This window comes from Anopheles merus, chromosome 2R (assembly GCF_017562075.2).
Source record: "Anopheles merus strain MAF chromosome 2R, AmerM5.1, whole genome shotgun sequence".
Taxonomy (NCBI): domain Eukaryota; kingdom Metazoa; phylum Arthropoda; class Insecta; order Diptera; family Culicidae; genus Anopheles; species Anopheles merus.
In genome coordinates, this window is record NC_054082.1 from 16,871,308 (window position 1) to 16,883,434 (window position 12,127).

General features: G+C 49.1%; 1 protein-coding gene across 7 annotated transcripts in view; it reads right to left on the reverse strand.

Annotated features, from left to right (window-relative positions):
* LOC121599830 (1-phosphatidylinositol 4,5-bisphosphate phosphodiesterase epsilon-1-like) overlaps positions 1–11,195 on the reverse strand; it is a 55,689-nt gene extending 44,494 nt beyond the window's left edge. The window contains exons 1-2 of one of the 7 annotated variants that reach the window (XM_041927920.1): positions 11,005–11,195; positions 6,596–6,883 (exon numbers count right to left, since the gene is read on the reverse strand). The gene's annotated coding sequence lies outside the window, so the exon portion shown is untranslated. The other 6 variants (XM_041927963.1, XM_041927928.1, XM_041927954.1 and 3 more) reach the window with 6 other exon arrangements.
* Between the last annotated feature and the right edge of the window lie 932 nt (positions 11,196–12,127).

Here is a 12,127-nt window from a genome sequence, read left to right on the forward strand (position 1 = left end):
TTGTTTACTGCCGTCGCTGCTGTTCGCTCGTTTCGTTATTTGTTTTATTTTTCGACCACTCGGTTCCCCTGTCCGATCGCTCCCCTTCCTCCCTTTTCCGCCACCGTTTAGGCGAAATGGTTCAAGACTTTGGGGCGACGACGCTCAAAGTCGTTGCGGTTTTGCGGGAAACTCATTTTCCCAGTCGCTCCCCAGTCCTTCCCAGCCTGAGGGCGTTTTTTTCCCTCGCACGCAAAGGTTTCACTGCTTCACACTACCGTAACAGAGCGAGCGAGGGAACGCGCAAGTGGATGAAGGAAGCGAGAGAAAGAAGGAGAGAGAACCGTTAAGTTTGTTCAATTTTCCACCAATTCGTGCGTCGCAATATTAGATCAAACGAAAGAAGTGCGATGGAAAAAGCTAAAACCGGGATGGCTGGCGGCTTGGGGAGCTAATTTTTCGTGACCACAGCCATAAGAAACGCCAAGAAGCGAATGTGTGCACTGTGTGGCTACCCTTTTCCACCGTCTTCTTTTCGGTGTGCCCCGTGCGTGTGCCTCTCGCTTAATAAGGCTCTCGATTAGGCCGTTCGAATGGAATAATAGCGTTTTCCCGCAGCGAGTGCCGGTCGCTAGCTACTCCTATTCATACCTCGTGAACCTTCCAACTTTCCTCCACTCTACTTCCCGTGCGCCCAGCCCATTGTGGGTGAAAATTAAATTTTCCACGTTTTCGACACTTGGCGTTTTCGGCACATGCAATTAAGCTGACATTTTATGCCCACACCCGGTTACAGCCCCGTAACCGAAATGGAGTGAATGAACATTGGAGCGCTGGCCGGTTTGGGGTGCTGCGATTGGGACTGGTGCACGGGGCATTAGACTAACCTAAATACAAAACGTGCACACACACAAAAACGTACACATACACACACACACATAAAGAGAGAGAGAGAGAGATGAAAAGGGAGCTGCTGCTGCGGGGTGATTCACGAAAAACCGCACCCAAACGTTCGACGAATTTTGAATGTACTACAAATTTGCAAAACCAATTTATGATGCGCGTGGGACTGGTTCTGCTGCTGCTGCTGCTGCTGTTGCCCCGATTACTGGAAGGTGGGACAATGGAGTGGGAAAGATAAAGAGGAGAGGTGTATGGGAGAGGGATGGCTTTTTTCATTCGCCTTTTCCATCGCTCTGCCACACACGAAACGTGTAGCCTCGCGGGCAAATGGACTAGCAGGCGAGCGTTAGATAAAACCGGTGCGACCGTCCCTGTGCCCTAAACAGTCAACGGAACGAGGCAAAAAAATATATATGTATATGGAAAATTCACATTTGCTTCCCACCGTGGGTTCCACACGGCCGAACACACGCCCGTGGCGCGGAGCAGGACGCTGAAATATAAAACCGAAATATGGCACATAAAAGTGAAGCATTTTGGTGGCCTCTCTCCACGGTAACAGCGCGAACCTGCCTACGGCGGGACGGTGGGCGGCCATTTGTCAGTGTGTTGTTGTTGCCGCTGCTGCTCTCGGGCGGCGTTCATCGGTTCATCGCCGGTTTTTTTTTTGTTATGCTAGCGCTTGTCAGCTTCCTAGTGCGTGCAGGAGAAGGGTAAAGGAGAAGGCTGAGAGCATACACCCACACGCATACACAGCGGTATTGGTATTCCAAGAAAATCGGAAAACATTACCCACGGCGATCCTTTTTTTCTGCCATAAAATGTTCAATATTGTATGCCACCCTTTTTTCCCGCCGGCAATAAAAACGACCTTTCCGTGGCCACAATTAACATGAGACCGGCTTCGGGGGTCTCTTGCTTGCTGCATCTTATTCGCCTATTTTTACTTTCCTGTACGGGTTTTTTTGCGCGCAATAAAATACGAGAGTTACGCGCTGGAAATACAGAAACCGGGAGCTAAAAACTTCTCTACCAGGATGCTGCCTGTCTGCCAAGGGGTGAAAGTGAAACGAATCGAAAGTACAACCACGGTGCGCACCCGTGAAAAGCAACCTTTGCGCTATCGGGACGCCCAGCCAGCCAGCCAGCCTACTGCTTGGTGCGCGTTTGATCTTGCGCTAATGCTAACGCTAACGCCTGATGATACGCATCCGCAGATGCCGCCGGTACCACCGCCTCCTTAGCGCAACCGCTAATGCAAAGCGACAGAGCAACGCAACGCAAATATTGATGTGATATTGATGTAATTTCCGAAAGCAAAAACCAACCAATCGTCAGCCCCACCTGTTTACCATCGGAAGCAGCCCGCCTACCCGATAGCTGCCGGAAAGGGAGCAAAACGCGAGGCGACACACGCACGCACGAATGCACGCACGCGTTTTCGCGCGTAATGGTAATAGGATGCGAAGCTTGGAAATCGATTTTCCATCGAATCCATCGAAACGGGCGACGAAGGGAGGGAGAAGGGAGGGTGTTTTTTTGCACAAAACGCCCCACACAATGTTTCACTTTTCCTTTTTTGTTTCACTTTCATCGCCGCTTTGGTGTACTTTCTGTTACTAGGAAAGGCATTGGAGGGAGGGAAAGAGATGGGTATGCGGTATAGCGTGCCTTTTAATGATGGTTGAGCACTTTTCGCTTAATGCTGCCTAGCTTCGGTTGCTAACTTGCTATCTAACTTGCTTGCCCCAAAACTTCTCAGGGTGGGAGAAAGCAGCACACAAACAGAAGGAAAATAAAAGGCCTTGCGAAAAAGAAAAACCAGAAAACTGCCCAAGCAACGTGCCCACTGGGACAGGGGAAAGTATCGGCTGTGCGACGAGCCGAAGGTGTTCGTTATAATGGAGGCTAGAGCTACTACCGTTCCCTCCGTTAGAAGGGGTGCCTTTTTGCTCCGGGAGGAGTGGATCTTTTTTTTTGGGTTCTCCTCTGCATCATGTGTACCTTTTTCATTCTCTCTCTCTCTCTCTCTCTCTCTCTCTCTTCCTCGCTCTCGGTTGCCGGCAAAAGCGTTCTAATCTGTGAGCGTTCACCCAGAAATGTCTTCATCGTCACGATCGGCCAGGCGTCTCCATTGAATTTTTTCGAAAATAACCAGGCGCCTCCATCGGGTTGTGCGAAGGCATTTTTCTCGATATTTTTTTACGTTTTTGGTTGAAAGTCGTCTTTTTTCGCTCGTTCAAAGATAACATTCCTTTCACTTTGAAGGTATGCAAAAATGTTACACCCAAACCCTGGCCCAGGAAGGGCTCGGTGGACTCATGGGCATGGGAAACCATGCGTCTCCATCGATTTTTGTGAGCGAAAAGCCACACACCCTTTTGTGGAGTAAAATAGCATTGGAGAAAAAAAAATACGAATCGCTTTACAAAATGGTGTTTTATCATTCACCTTTGCATAGGGGGGAAAAATGAAAAATACAAAAAATAAACATTACCGCCCAAAATCACACCACAGAGAAAAATCACATCTTTCCGCTTACAAAAAGGTAGTGAGGATGTGCCGACTATCAAAATCCGCTTACGGACGTTTTCGCGCGTGTATGAATAATATTTGAATGTTGGGTTGGGAAGTTTTTTTTTTTTGGTTTGCTCCCTCTGTCTCCTTTTGCATCTCTGACTGCTCGTGCTGGCCACAGTGCTATACGTAATCAGCACAGTACATGATGGCAGCAGCAGAATGAAGCCCGGTTTTAGGATGTGCCTTCGAGCGGCGACCACCACTTGTGCAACGCTCACCGACCTGCCGACCTGATGCCATAATGCCAAGCGACTAAATCGTGGCTCATCCAAACGTGCCGGAGACAGGGTAGTATTGCCGGGGGGGGGCAGATAATGGGTGGAAAATCCTATCCTCAGGAGCACTGCACAGACACGAGACATGCTCTTCTTCCTCTGCGCACACTGTCGAGTACGAGTATCTAGTGCAGCCTGGGGAATCCTGAAACACATCCACACCGCTGGCCACCGGCGTCTCTTCCTTTCTCTCGCTCTTTTCTTCCTTTGTGTGCTGCTGCGGGATCAGCAGCATATTGTATGGCAAGGGCAGCGTGTACTAGCAAATGAAACGGACAACACACACACACACACACACAAAAAAACGTGAGAAACGACCCAACATGTTCGCGCGCGGCACTGTACACACGGCGAGCACCACCCGTTCGTGCGTGTGTGTTACCCAGTTGTGTATTGCATGACTTTTCATTCAACCGTACAACCCGGATCCTTCGAGGAATGGATGGAAGCGAGCATAGTGGTGGTGGTGGTAGCTTTGTAATGCAACAAGAGAGGGGGAGAAAAAAAGGAACGGGAAAAAATCCTCCTTCTCACGTCTGCTTCGACTGTGCACTGTGTGTGTCTGTGCTTAAATCCGGCGTTCTTCACCACCGCCATCGCCACCAGACACAAGAGCGCGTTCGTTATCCTTTTGGCCGTGTGGCCCGGGTACCATCGCAGCAGCAGCAGCACCGGAGCAGCCAGCGATGGATGAATGTGTTTCGATCGCTGTGGGAAATGGGCTCTGTCATGGTGCTTGCCGTTGGGTTCGTGTTCTGTCGGGCAAGGCGGGCGTTATCGTTTGGCTTGGGCTTGGGCGGTGCGGACACTCTTACATTATTTTGTACTCGTTTCAGTTTACTTTTCATTCTCTCTCTACCCTTACCGGCCTCAAAATCCCCACCCATGTGTGTGTGTGTGTGTGGCGCTACGCGTACTGTGGCACACGCTTAACATGCATGTGGCCATATTCTTTTGGTGGCGGGGAAGACTGGGAGCATACAAACAGGAATATGCTCTTGCCAATGGCCGTCCTTCGTATCATCGCGCACCAAAGGGAGAAGAAGGAGAAGAAGATTAATACGTAAAATGAACCAAAAAAATGAAATCAAAACACACATACACACACCCATGGTACCAAACCCCGCGTGCTCACTAGCCTCAATTTGGCTGTGTGTATGTTCGGTGTATTTGTTTGTCTGTATGTGTTTCGGTCAGTGTGTGTATGTGTGTGTGTAGATAGAGAGAACCATCCTGGGCAAAGTGTTATGGGAAAGGTAAACATTGGCCCACCGGGGTGTAGTGCTGGGAATATTTTAATGGATATTAACACTATTCCTGTCCGTCCGTCCGCCTGCCGTAAGTGTGATGCGCTGTAAGTGTGTTCTTTCGCTCGTGGTAAGTGTGTGTGTGTGCATGTGTGTCTGGCTATGAGTATTTTAAGGGCCACTCTTTCACCCTTTAGCACTCCCCCCCGTTCCAGTAGCAACAACCCCCTGTAGATGGCCTTACAGACAGTATTTAGTGCCCGAGCCTCCAAAAACCCTCCAGAGCCAGATCTCATTTCGGTGCTGGAGTGCCAGTGTGTGTGTGTGTTTACTCAACCACCGTGGCGGCGGATGATTGTTGGGAAAGTTTGGATAATTGGCGAAAAAGGCCCACCCCGTACCATGGATGGGCAAGTTGTGCCTGTTAGCAAAGGAGGATAGATATAGAGAAAGAGAGAGAAAGAGCAAAGAGCGCACGAAACCGACGTGTGAAGCTTTGTCGCATTAAGGAACATCCCCCTGTTTTTGTCACCCCATCCTACCACCCTACCCGTTCCCAATTATCTTACCTAAAGGATACATCAAACACCAGTGCAGTGGCGTCCCCTTGGTGACTCGGCCGGACAGCTAAAGGGACGGACGATTTGAAGGAGATGGCTTCAACAATGGGGTAAGAACCTTCAGAGGGCTGCACAAGAAAAGGTGTACACGGGCGGTGTCTTTGGAGGACCGTGTTCGCAAACATTTGCCGTGCCCTCTTTTTTTTTCTTCTTCTTCTTTCCCCCGTCCTACCCGCCTTGTCCCCATCTGTCAGTACGCTTATGCGTGGCAGACGAACTTACCGAGCGGACAGTCCCGGTTCCGTTGGCCCTTGAAATTCATTTCATGCTGTTGTCAGAGCGTTGCAGGGCGTACGTTCCGTGTCGGTAAGAGTGACTGTGACTGTGTGTGTGTGTGTTTTGAGGATATAAATTTTCCATCCAAAATAGACGCTCCTGTTCCTCCCTTCAGTCTTCTCACCCCATGTTTAACGGGAACGGGTTCGTGTTGCAACACCTGGTGCTGTTGCTTTTTATTCCTCTCTGGTGGCAGTCTTGTTCCTCTCCTATCGAAACGACGGCACCCATCAAACGAGTAAACGACCCCACAGCGTTCGATAACAAGCCGGAGTTGGTAAACCCATCACGTTCCCCAGAGTGCAAGAGAAAGCAAGAGAGAGAGAGAGGGAGCAATAGCATGTGTGTGTGTGTGAGAGAGTGGGAGAACGAGAAAAAAATAAGTATATCGTGTGTGCAATCAAACGGTGAACCGTGCACTTTATTGCCTAAAATAAAATGTAGTAAAACATTGGAATGAAGTACACTCCTTCCCCCCCCCCTCAACCGCGTCGGTCCCTTTTCCCGTTTCCCGTTGCGTGATAAGGGCTGATCGTTTGTTTGTTTGTCTGTGCCAAGAGTGGGCGGTGAGACAGCAGTTTTACAGCGTAATATTGTATTTTCAATACACTTTATGCAAAGTACGTTTTGCAAGATAAGGGATGGGGAGGGTACACGATAACAAAACACACACACACACATGCGACAGGCGTGTTTCATTGCTTAATATACTTACAGGGCTGCTGCTTGTTGCTGTATTCCAAGCACATCCGGTGTGTGTGTGTGTTGTTTTTTTTTTCGGCGACTTCACGAGCACACACACACACACACGCTTTGTTTCACGTTTAGTTATTGTTGTACGCGTTTGTAACTTTTTCTTGCGAAAACACACACGCGCGCGCACGCACTTTCAAACACACACACACACACACGCACGACAGTCAAATGCGGAACAAAACACAATGTAAATACACACCGCGCCGAACCGAACGGCACTCCGCAGATGTACGTTGCTGGCACGTAGCTGCGAGGCGTAAACAAGGGAGGAGAGGAGAACAATGAAAACCACAAAACCCATAAATACACATTAGCATCACGCAGGTGGGATGACCGCTGCCATCCACCTCCTCCCAGTGGGTTGGCTAGCGGGGTTGTTCAACAATTATTGTTGCATCTAGCCCCGCGCTGAACGACCCCGAGTGGGTTGATGTGATAGAGGAAGAGCAACAACAACAGCAAAAAGGGGAGGGGGGGAGGGGAACGATGAAAACTGCAAACCAACGATAATAATCATAATCGAGTTGGGAACATTCAAATGTAAAAGTCCTTCTGCTCTTTTCTTCCCTTCCCGTGCTCTCTGTTCTTCCTTTCCTTCTCTACACGCGTTCGTTACGGTGGAGCCGATTATAAAGGCATCAAAAGAAGTTGACGCGCCACTCCCTATTGTTGCGTGTTCGCCCACCACCACCCAGCGTGGGGAGACGGTTAAACAAACAAACAAACAAAGCGGATTTTAATCATGAACAAAACCGAAATTTTGAACGAGCAGGAAAAAAAACATCCCCCCGGGGAGACCTTTCTTCTTTTTGGCTGTAAAATGGAAATGACGGGAGGAGGGAAAAAGGGGAAAAACGGCTTGGCTTTCAACATACATACACACACACACACACCCACACATATACAGAGCCAAACACTTTGCCCACTAATGCTGTGCATCTCAATTCATCAAAACTTTTCGGGTTTTATCCGCTAGCGCCAGCAGCTTTTCTTCTTCCTGTCTGAATCCGAACAACCCAACCACAACCACTTTACGGTTATCGTCCTCGCCACTCGCGTCTCTCCAGGGCCTGTGCAGTCGCTCCCATTTTCTGGTTTGCTTTCTCCCTCACACTCCACCCAGGCTCTCTCTTTTTTTTTGAATTACGATAAATGGATGGGAAAAAGGCTGCCGTAAATAGCCAGCCACGGCCAGCAACATCATGGACGGAGATGTTTTTCTCTCCCATTTTTTGTTGGATCCATCACCCCATTTTTCCTTATCTTCCGCACATCGTCGTCATACATCGTCTCCTGGATCACCTGTCCACGTGAAACTTTCCGAAATACCCAAACGCACACACACACACACACATACAAAGGAGAACGCACATACACACACACACATCCTATGTTCGGTTAACTATTTATGGGCAGGAATGGCGTAGCAATAGACAACGTCAACGTTTGTGTGTGAATGTAAGCGAGCAGGAGAAAAGGGGGATGAATGGAAAGAGGAGGGAATGGGGCGGAAATACACACATACAAAAAAGGAAGAAAGGCGTACAACAACTTTCCCATCTATTATGCATGCAGGTGTACTGGCTTCTGATGATGAAAATTTAATTCTTCCCGTCTCATTCTGGCACCATTACCGGGACGAAAGTACACACACACACACACACGCGCGCACATACATACTCCCGTGGACCCACACACACACACACGCACACAGACACATACACATTTCAGCTCTACTGATCGAACGAATAAAACACTTTCATCCCCTTAACTTTCGGTTGGGCATATTTTTTGTTTGTTTGGTTAACTTCCTCCACCAATTACTTCCCTTTTTGCTATTTCCTTTTGTCTCAATTTTGTTCGAAAAACAAAACAAAAAAACAGCAAGAACAAACAGAAAAGAAAAGACAAAACAGGGTGTTGGGGAAATTTTGCAAGGTTAGCGATGGTGTTTTTTTGGACCGTGGTTTTTGCTGCTTCCTCCGTTTTCTAAGCCGTTCGCAACTAGCAACACCATAGCAACGCGCGAACGCATGGCTCAGTTGGCCGGGTTGAAACACACATCGAAACAATTGGCACGCGCACGGGGCTGACTTTCGACCTCTCTGCCCTTTTTGTCCAAGCTCTACTTCTTGTTGCTTGGTACGTTTGGGTTGATTTTTTTTGTTTTGTTCGACCCGAAAAATTTCAGCTCCAAACCAAACCGGGATGATGCGCGATGTAATTGAGAGGGTGTATAGCTTCCGTGTATAGTGCCCAAAAAAGGGTGCGCTTTCGCCGTGAAAATATTTTGCCTTTGCAGGCTGAAGTTTTGGGCAAGCAGGGTCAAAGCAAAAGAATGGTACCCCCCAGCACAGCTGAGAACAGCTACTTTCCGCGTACTTTTCAGCCCCTTCGTCCGCACTCCCCCCCACCTTGAGGCAGGTTTAGCATAGGGAATGACCAGTGCCAGCGCGCGCCCTTGGCGCTCCCATCACAACCGCCCCATACATTGTGCTAATGTGGAAACGTTCCATTGCCGTCCATCTTGCATACCTGGGGCAAGGCAAGTTTCACCGTTTGGGAAATAGTTTGCAAGTTTTGGCAGCTGGCAACTTGCTCTCTTTTTATCTCTCTTTCTGTCCCTCTCTCTCTCTCTCCCGTGCGTGCTTCCCCCCCTTTCACACAGACCCACTGCTCAATCGCAGCGCAATGCACTAACCCTAACAATGGGAGATTGTTTTTCCTTCCCTGCTTCCCTTTCCACTCCAACATTCACCTTAACATTGGAAAGTTGAGTTCGGTTTTTTTTTCTCTTCGATTATTTTTCTGCTTTTTATTTGTTCGTTTGTCACCCCTTGAGTGTGTTCTTTTTGTTCATGTGTGTGTGTGTTTGTGTGTATTTGTGTTGTTAGTAGTATTCACTAGCCGGTCTCATTGTACAGTCGTCAACTCGTGCGACTTAACAACATGCCCGTCATGGGTTCAAGCCCCAACTAGACCGTGCCGCCATACGTGGGACTGACTATCCTGCTATGGGGGGGTAATCCAAAAGTCACTGAAAGCCAACCCCACAAGTGGTACAGGCAGGCCTTGACCGACAACGGTTGTTGAGCCAAAAGAAGAAGAAGAAGAAGTAGTATTCACTAAGAGAACACGGTTCCATTGTGTGCTGTTGTACACCGTTTTTCACACAGACACACACACACACACACACTCACACACACACTGGTCCCTACATGGTTGGCCGCTCCCTTTGCCCTGCTCGCGCTGCCGTGCTAGGACGCACACACACACAAACGGTGGAGCAGAGGGCGGTGGCACAAACGGTGTGACCCGATGACGGTACACTGGCAAAGCACGCACGCACGCTCACCGAACACGCCGACCGACCAGGCTGAACGCAGAGAAAGGACTGTCGTGGTGGTTGTGTGTGAGCCGATGCGAAAATTCCATGAGTCGACCATGAGTTCGGGCCCCCCCAGTTCGGCTCGGCTTGGAAAAGTCGTGTGCTCGGGTTCGGGTTTTGCTCCCAGTGTGTGTTTTTTTGTTGACCACCCCACGAACGGGGGTGGTGGGCGAAGGGGCTCGATTTAACTCTCGCGCACACCACTACGTTCAGCCCACTGTGAGGGAGGGAGCAAGAGGTCTAAAAAAAGGAGGGCTGGAAGGGAGTAGCCAAACACACCAGCTGGATGGGCCGAAACCGAAGCGGACAGAAGCACACCTATCTTTTATTAATGAGAGCACGCACACACCACCACCACTAGCGGCAGCAGCAGCAGCAGCAGCAGCAGCGGGAGAACATTAACAGGAAGAGGAAGAACAGGAAAAATGAAGCACACATACACAAGTACACACACACACGCACAGAAACACGACGAATAGAAGAATGGGAGATTAAATCCGTACGCCCAGCACTGACTCACACGCCAGCGACGAGTTACGGGTTGAACCGTTCCCCGAATTGGCCCTGTGAATAGTTGAACCCCACCAAATGTGATGGAAAACTCCCCCCCCCCCTCTCTTACCCTCCCAGCCGTTCTCTGCCGTTTCCCGGATGTTTGAATCGGCTGTCCTGTTAGCAAATCCTTACATGAAGGAAAATCGGTTCAAAACAGGAAAGGTGATTTTGAAGTGATTTTGAAGGAACAAAAAAAGCAACAGCACATTTGTTTGCTCTTGGCCGTGTATTCTCTTCTGTCCAATTGGTGGACGCTTCCGTTACAGACGTACGAGCATTCTACCCACCCACACACAAACACACCCACGCACACAAGGGTACGGACAGAAATATGCTTCTAATTATTTTCCACTAAGAAATGTTTACCACACTGACTCGCGCGCACACACATACACACACACACACACAAACAAATAAACACACACCTTATGCAACTGAACTCCCTCTTTCCCGTCACATGTTCCGCCGTTCCGACTAAACTACTAAACCGGATGTCACGACCCGTACTTTGTTGGTGGTGTTGTGGTTGTCGCTTTTGTTTTTTGTTTTTTTTTGTTTGCTTGTTTGTTTGTTTTGGGAACCGTTCCGTCCGACGGACACGTGTGCAATGCGTCCGAGGCCGCTGGTGTCGGTCAGTTTTGCTATCAGTTCACTCCCCCCCTCCGCGCCATTTCCTGCTCCCGTGTTTTCCCTTTCCCCCTTGCGAGAGAACATTCGGCTTTGCCGTTCGGCTCGCGAGAGAGCAAATGGCGATTTGCTTTATACCCCAGTGAGAGGGAAAGAGATGGATTTTATTCTACTGAAAAGGGAGACCATATTTTTTAAACCACGCACAGGATGCGTTTCGCCCATAGTGCGCCAGCATCTGATAAAACAAAGGTGGTTTTCCTTTTGCGAGAGCCGAACCGGGAGCCGAACCGAGCGCGAACCGAGCGAACGTGGTCGGCGCGCATGCTTCCACGAACAGGGAGCTCCAACACATCGCGAAGCTGACACTACCACCACCACCACCACCGAAACACTGTGACTGACACTACACATGTGACACACTGCTTGTGTGCTTGTGTGTGCGTGCGTTTTTTTTTGTGTCGTCTACGAAGAGTCGAACGCGCATACATTGCACACCTGTTTTCGCTGGTTACTGATCATAGTTACCACTGCTTCTTCACCGTTTGTATGCATGTGTGTGTGTGTTGGTGCATGGTGGAAAAGGGTTCTGGAGTGTGGTGAGACTTTCATTCTTCCTTGTTTGCACTTTAAACACACTCTTCAGGAAGGGAAAACTTGACCGTACGAAAGAAATTTGTGGGTTTAGTTGTGTTGGTTTTGCTACTCGAAGGCGGGTTTTGAAGGTTCAATACAAATTGGCACGATCGACGAAACATCGGAACTAAGGTTTTTTTCACCCCCTTTTACAATGCTTAGTGTTCTAATTTAAATCGCACAACTGCACATGGTGCACGAAACACTACCAGCTAGAAAAAAGAAGAAAAGAAAACACACACGGCAAGACAGTTTCCATTTTCGCCGGAGGCAAGGACTGTTTTG